Raw genomic sequence first — 8,293 nt, 5'->3', positions numbered from 1 at the left:
AAAGGAGAATTGTTACTAGAATTGTTAAGGATTCTTCAAACGCTAACACTCCACAGTGGACTTAATAAACCAATAAATTCTAGGGTGTAACTCATGTTTCAGACCCTGTGCCAGATGTGGAAAACTTGTGGGCAAAGAACTAAAAACTCTAACAGGCATAAGTTTCCTGAAGCTCCCTATATTCCTGGTAGACAACAGAGGGCACTCTTGGCATGTGTGCATCTAAAGGGTCCCCAGAGACCCTGGTGTGAGCTACCATGGCATATTATTTTTCTGAAGCTTAAGTTTTTATGGTATGTTACTATAGAGGTTCTATCTGTCCCACCGGCCTGCCTCTTGCTTACTGAACCATATTTAATCTACACTTGGCCCTGGGTTCTCCTTACATAAATTTACTAAATTCTGATATTTATCAGGAATTAATCTGGGGTCTAGTTCTTCTGTATGTAAATTCTTATGCAAATACTACATAGATCTGATCTCTCTTCTCCTCCCTCTGCCCTAAGCATATTTTCACTCACTCTCATACTTTTACCAGGTTCCACATTATTTTATCAAATTAAAAAGAGAAATTTTAAATCCACAAAAATGGTATGAAATTCCAATGGTATGAAATTCCAAATGTCACAGTTTTTCCCAATGTGTTCTTTTGGTGAATAAAATCGGACAATGTGTAGTAGAGTTTCAGGAAGAGACAAGTAAAGCTTTATAGACTCTTCATAAAGTCAAGTGGATTGCTACGTAAATGCCACATAAATCATAATCATCATGACCATATTTTAAAGGAGGATGTTACTACAGGCACATTCTTCCTTTTCAAAAGTTCAGTTCTTATGAAAGAATGCTCAACATCATTAATCATTAGAGAAATGCAAATCAAAGCTACAATGAGATATCATCTCACACCAATCAGAATGGCCATCATCAAAAAATCTAGAAACAATAAATGCTGGAGAGGGTGTGGAGAAAAGGGAACACTCTTGCATTGCTGGTGGGAATGTGAATTGGTACAGCCACTATGGAGAACAGTATGGATGTTCCTTAAAAAACTAAAAATAGAACTACCATATGACCCAGCAATCCCACTACTGGGCATATACCCTGAGAAAACCATAATTCAAAACGAGTCATGTACCAAAATGTTCATTGCAGCTCTATTTACAATAACCAGGACATGGAAGCAACCTAAGTGTCCATCAACAGATGAATGGATAAAGAAGATGTGGCACATATATACAATGGAATATTACTCAGCCATAAAAAGAAACAAAATTGAGTTATCTGTAGTGAGGTGGATGGACCTAGAGTCTGTCATACAGAGTGAAGTAAGTCAGAAAGAGAAAGACAAATACTGTATGCTAACACATATATATGAAATCTAAGAAAAAAACAAAATGTCATGAAGAACCTAGGGGCAAGATGGGAATAAAGACACAGACCTACTAGAGAATGGACTTGAGGATATGGGGAGGGGGAAGGGTAAGCTGTGACAAAGAGACAGAGTGGCATTGACATATATACACTACCAAATGTAAAATAGATAGCTAGTGGGAAGCAGCCACATAGCACAGGGAGATCAGCTCGGTGTTTTGTGACCAACTAGAGGGGTGGGATAGGGAGGGTGGGAGGGAGGGAGATGCAAGAGGGAAGAGATATGGGAACATATGTATATGCATCTGATTCACTTTGTTATAAAGCAGAAACTAACACACCATTGTAAAGCAATTATACTCCAATAAAGATGTTAAAAAAAAAAGTTCAGTTCTTTACTATGGAGTGTTGTGGAAATTCTCATTGACTGTTAGGTATCAACTACATTCATCAAGGAAAAATAAATCTCTCCATATAGATTTATATATAAGACAGTTTAGAAATTTTGGCAGCAAAAATATTCAGAAAAGTACAATCAGTGACCACATTTAAGGTTAGCAGGACATATTTCTTAAAACCAGCTTTGTCCTTAAATGGTACTATCTGCTTAGTTACTGTGGCAAGGTCAGCTACATCTAGTCTTAAGTCTGCTAGCCTTAGATGAGTCACTGAAACCTCAGACTCCTCAGACCAAACACTGTGGGCTCTACCAGATGTTATCTAAGCCTCTTCCTTTGTGGCTGTCTATGGATGCCATGAATTGGGTGGGAGGCTGCTAGGTTTAGGAGAAGGGTGTGTCTTTGAAGTGGGACAGAGCTGAATGTGAATCCCTGCTTTGCCACTAACAAATGGCCTGAAGAAATTTGCTTGCTTTCCCTAAGCTTGGCTTTTGCATCTTCAAAATGTGGAATGAAAACACCTATCTTTTGAGTTTTTCCTGATAACGTAATGAGATAGCCCACAAAGGGGCAAGCACACATAGAAAATATTTGGTAAAGATTAGTTCGCTTCCCTTCCCCATCCAGGCTTGGATGTTCTAGAAGGGCTTATGCAGGCTTCATCTGTGTTTAGTCAAGGATGAGAATAAAAGTATATAGAGAAAAGTAAGTATGAATTTTAATCTGAGTGTCCAAAACAATGTCCTGGGTTTCTTGAGAGCAGAATCACGTGAAGTTTTAAAGGTTTAGTTCAGAATTTTGAACGTTTGGTGAAGCAGCTCAGAGACAGATGTGGAAGTTAACTGCTCTACAAGCAGCTTTTGGTGTCCTGCTACCATCTCAGCCATGGCAACTCAGAGTTACCAGCCTGATCCATTTTGCTTGATTAATCCCTTTGGACTTGAAGGGGAACAGAGATTCGGGGAGTAAAATCTGAGGGTAGATTCTACCAGAGTTTTAGAGCATCCCAACTTGATAGGCAAATAGCCTTAAAGATCAATTCACTTGGTCTTTAAAATAATATTGTGGGCATAAATAAGCAGAAGAAAACCTTTTTTGAGTCGAGCAGGTGAAGGTGCCTGACATTTGGGGCCATTTGCTTTGATCTAGCGAAGAAATGAAGAATGTATAGTGGAAAATAACCTACTAAGTTCTGAAATATTTGTCTCTGAAGCACCAGGCATGCCCCTTCTAAGTACAGATTATATAATATATACGACCATATACATAACGGTGCCTGTAATTGCCTTCAGAGATTCTATTTTCTATTGAATCTTGATTTTTCCCTAGAACACAAATCAATGGTCTCTTACAAGTTAGAATATACTTGACAAACAAAATGTAATATTGCATTTTTGACAAATAATTTCAGCTGTGTTTCTGCTAAAGAGTGTTTCACTTTAAGAAAAAAAAAAGCCTTGACAAATTCAACATTACTTTTAGCAAAACAGTGTGGCAGATTCAATCAGGGTTACAATGATGTTAAAATACAGCAGCATTCAAAGGAAGTGTGGCTATAGGCCCCAACCAGGTGCCTTAAAATACCAGACAGAAATTCAGTGATACTTTTTTTTCCTGAGGTTGATATGTTCTTTGTATTTTTTTCTCTGTGATTCTAAGAGGAAATGCGTATAATCATTGGCTCTCCATGTAATGATTATCACATTTTTTATTTCAGAGCAAACACCCCTGGAAACACATTCCTTGTAGTAACCTGAAACCCCCCTTTTGGGCAAAATTCTGATTGATTTCAAGAGAACAAAGGGACAATTGCATCTCATTTGAAACCCAGATTAGGTGCTCTTTATTTCATTCTGAATTGGGAGTGATAATGGTTGGGTGGTCATTACTTCAAGCGGGGAAATAAAACAACACCAATATTGAAGAGTGCTGGTGTACAGTGGCTATTTTCTGGGATGGAACTTGTTAACTAAGAATTGAAAAGTCATCCTCTGGTAGCCTGAACAGGAGCCTGCAGTCTGCAAACACTTATTCCCATCAACACTGCTCCAAGGAGGTGCCGAAATGCAGGGTCCCTCATTCTGATCTTGTGTCTGTCCTGGTATGAATTAACAGAGGGGAACAGGAAATGGATCGACACTGTTCATAAGTGAGGAGGCCAGGCAGGAGGGGAGGTCCTTCTGCTTTCAATCAAGAGAGAGGGTACAATCTGAGGCGTCATCAGTACATCTCAACCATCGGGAAACTCAGGCTTCTGCAGGGAGCTGGGCTTCTTTATGGATGGAATTACACACTTTGTGAGTAAGAATTATTTCTTCTATAGAATACCTGTTAGCTTACAGCAAAAATGTGGGTGGAAGGAAATACATGGGACTGGTGAAGTAAGCAAAGCAAACACTTAAGATTGTGTTTCTCCACTTGACACTGGACCAGACAGAGAAATCATTATCATCATTATTATCTATGTTCTTATTAATATTATTTAATAGCAATACTTTTCCCAGTTCCCAATCTGGAATACTCAGAAAGATCAAAAATTATTTCCCTTCTTGGAGATCTTTAGAATCCAGGAGCTTAGAAGCAACTTTCTCTATGCCACTGGATTATTTGTGTTGTAGTGAGAGCACAGCTAGCCTTGCTTTAATATTATTGACACTGATCCCTGCTTTGTTGACATCTTGGGTAGCTACTATGAAGAGTTGGGAACTAATTTGCTTAATTTCAACCTTACTAATCCAATCAACTTCCCTGTTTACTTTGCTTGCTTAGCAAGCCTTTGAAAAACGAGAGTTTTAAGTGACTTCCTACTCCAGGAAAGATTTGTACATGGGCACTTGGTCTTAATCAGAGAGGGGATGGACTTGTCTGGGGTGGATGTGGTCAAAGGTGCTGCGGAGCAGAGGTGGGAGCAGGAAACTGGAAAAGTGCCAGGCTCTCTTGATCATCTTCACGGCGTGACTACAGGATTCCATTTGAAATGAGTTCCCCAACACTAAAATATGCCCATATATAAATGCACACACAAAGGCAGAAAATATGGGATTTGTTGTTGTTATTTGACATAGTATTGGTCACATCTGAATCTTTCACCTCTTGTGCAAATCTGGGAGTTCTCTATATTTTGAAGAGCAAGTTGGAGGTGAGCTGTGCCTTGAAAACTCATTTTTATTCAGGAGTTTGGTATTTTAGCATCAGACCCCACCAAGATACTAGCTACTCTTTGCTATAAATTAGATGTATTAAACTACTATGGACATTTATGAAAAAGATGTAGTTTTTTTTTTCCTTTCTCTACAAAGCATAACGCAGTAAGTTATTTAAAAGCACCATAGTGGTAGCGTGGCCGAGCGGTCTAAGGCGCTGGATTAAGGCTCCAGTCTCTTCGGGGGCGTGGGTTCGAATCCCACCGCTGCCAGCCTTGTTATCAAACCCGCTTCTTTGAAGAAATTGCTTGAGGTTAAAAGCACCATAGAAGTGCCCATCATAGTATAGAGTGGGTCTCTCTTCATCAAGATATTCCCCAGGGCTTAGCATCATATCCTTCTGATGCATAGTGAGAGTTCAGTAAATACTTGTTGAAGGAACCATTTGTGTAACTTGCTGACAGTACGCTCAACTGGCTCTGAGTAGATGTTTCAACTACTCAGAAAAATATCACCAGAACTGTGCCTATAAAAAGCCAAAACCACATTAAAGAATTATTCAAATCAATGCTTTGGCAATATCTTAAGCAAAACTGATAAATTATTTGTCCCCCAACCAACCCTCAGCCCCAATTTTCAGGTCCTATAAACACAAGTCTGGGGCAAGAGTCCCCGTTATTTCCTTACATTTTGTTTGTTTTCATATTATTATAATTTTTTTAAGAGAATGTTTCCCTTGTAGTCCAAGTAAAGGGTGGTCCTTTCCATTTCAAACTAATCGTAACAGTATGATTGGAGAAGAAGAGCCAGGCAAATTCTATTTTACTGGCCAAAAGATCAGTTCAACATAAAGAGGAGTTTTCTTGATTTGGGGACCACAGAGCAGTGGGGGAACTCTTGGATGAAAGTCATAATCCAGCGGAGAAGGATGAAAGGAATTTAAAGGTGAATTTGGGGACTTTGGAAATTTAATACCGTGATTTGGTATCAGATTTAAATTCTTTCCAAAGCCACTGTGAAATCAAGGTGGGGGAGGGGTGACTTACAGAAAGTTGAATGTTATTAAAACTATATATAAAAGTATTTACCAGTCCCTTTTCCGCCCCCAGTCAACACAGCTTAAAAAAAAACAAAAAAAACAACCTCCATATGAGATGCTACATGTATTTTATGGTGCTACATGTTCTAACAAATTAAAGGATTGTTGTGTCTGGTACTGACGATAAAAATATATAAATGCGTAAGTAACAGGGTTAAACAGAGATATCATACTGTAATTTTGTAAATCTTCAGATCCAGGATAATTTGAGAAGATAAAATACCAAAGAGACTGAAAATTGGCTCAATTCTTCCATGGCACAGAAAAGGTGGATTTAGCAGGAAATAAATTCCTAAATGAGTGGCTAAATGGATGGCTTCAGCATGAGAATTCTTCCATAGCCTGGAGAGTTCTGTGCCCCTGGGAGTTTTGAAGATGTTCTCTCTTGCTCCCAATCAATGAACCCAGGGACCGGGAAAATAAAGGAGCAGGGCTGCCTCGTCCAGCAATACCTTCAACAAAGCGGCAGGTAAAGAGTGTTTATTTTTCCAAGAACTACACAATAAGGTAATATGTACCCCCTACCCAGATTGGCCGTGCTAATTTGTTAGTTCATTGGGGCAAAGGTGGTTGGTTTCAATGAGGAGAGCCCTCAAGACATAATAAGTTCCTAAAGGATAATCACCCCAGTTTTCCTGTGGTTCATGCCACCAGGGGTCATCCTTCTTAGCTTCAGGGACTCCAGTTGGAGAGATAGCATAATGTTATTGAGGTTAAAAATGCACAAGCTTCAGAATCAAACTGAAGTTTGAATCCTGTCTCTTACCCTTAGTTGCTCAAAGCCTGCATGCTTTATCTTAAAATAGATATTATAATACTAATCTTACTGGCTAGCTATAAAGCACAAATGAGATAAACGTGGGGAGTTGTTAGTATAGAAGTTGGTGTAAGTAAGTACTCAATGCATGGCAGCCCAGTACCATCATTTTATTTTATTTTTAGTTTTTATCATCATTTATATTTATATAAAATTTCAGGAACAGTAGATATTTCAACCTTAATAGTTCATTTGATAATACCCCAATCAAGTGGGTATCCAGCTTATGGTAAATTGTCATAAGAAAGTTAATAATAAAACAAAAATAAAACATTTTAGAAAAAAATGTTTTCTAATTACTGTTTGCTTTTATTTGACATTTGCAATGAAATCTTTCTTTTTGTAAGATTGACTGATTGCTCGAGTGCTTTAATAATTCTGCCTTGACTGATTTATTTAATGAGATATTTGCTACCAGTTCACTGGCTCACCCATATAAAAATATAAGAAGATCATGATTTTGTACCTAACCAACACTAAAATTAGTATTTTTTCCCCAAGGCAATATACTTTGACCTTGAGATTCAAATTTTTTCTTTTCTTTTTTCAACTTAAGAAATTTCTCTGTTGTGAAATGTTTTACTCTGACTTCCCTCCAATTGTTCCAGTTTCTTCTCTGAAAATACCTGTAACTCTGAGCTGAGCTCTGTTTTCTGTCCCCTATATTGAGCATGTTCTTTTGAATTATTTCAGTCTTTATTCTTTTCCACTTCAGGTTTCTCTCCATTGGATTAGCAGTTCACCTTCTCCTTTAGAGTAGCTGTCTTTTATTCCTGCTTTACCCCTCTTGTACATGTCTCAAATGTACTTATAAATGTACTTATATTTCTTTCTGAATTTAATTAATTCTAGATTACATCGGAACACAGATTCAAAGATATTTTCTATTAAAGGGATAGATCTATGGAAAAACAAAACGCTCCCCCAAAAAACCCAAGACAATAAAACCTAACAAGAGTTTAGGATAAATAAATGTCTTTGTTTCCCCTTAAGTATCACTAAAACTGAAAATGTCCCCAGGTTAGCAGAGTGTACACTAGGGATGACAACCCAGAACACTCGTACCAACATTCCCCATGACTATGCCCATGCAAGATGTTGCTAATGGGTCCCAGCACTCTTTATCATGGATCCAGTGTGAAACCTCAGAGGCTTTCATCACAGCTCTCCCACAAGCTACTACCCATCAGTGGAATTGGCACATTAAGAAATCCATTTGCCATTGCAAATCTATTAAAGCATTTTTAGTTCAACAGTACCAAAATGTGCGATACAAAGCATTTTTTTAAACTTCCAGTGAAAATTTTGAGGGACTTTGTTCTTAAGTAACTCTATTTGCCAAAACCTAAGTCTTACATTTAATGTGTGTTGGAGCAGTTTTCCTCCTGAGGGTAGGCAATGATCACAATCTTCCCCAAATCGCTGTTCCTGATTGGACCCCTGTAACTGAGATCAATTTGTACTT

General features: G+C 38.2%; 1 non-coding gene across 1 annotated transcript; it reads left to right on the top strand.

The window, feature by feature from the left end:
* The first annotated feature begins 5,102 nt into the window (after window positions 1-5,102).
* TRNAL-AAG (transfer RNA leucine (anticodon AAG)) lies at window positions 5,103-5,184 on the top strand. Its single transcript has one exon. It is a non-coding gene; the product is annotated as a tRNA-Leu (tRNA).
* Window positions 5,185-8,293: the final 3,109 nt, after the last annotated feature.

Source organism: Phocoena phocoena, chromosome 17 (genome assembly GCF_963924675.1).
Source record: "Phocoena phocoena chromosome 17, mPhoPho1.1, whole genome shotgun sequence".
Taxonomy (NCBI): domain Eukaryota; kingdom Metazoa; phylum Chordata; class Mammalia; order Artiodactyla; family Phocoenidae; genus Phocoena; species Phocoena phocoena.
This window is presented reverse-complemented; position numbering and strand designations above follow the sequence as displayed.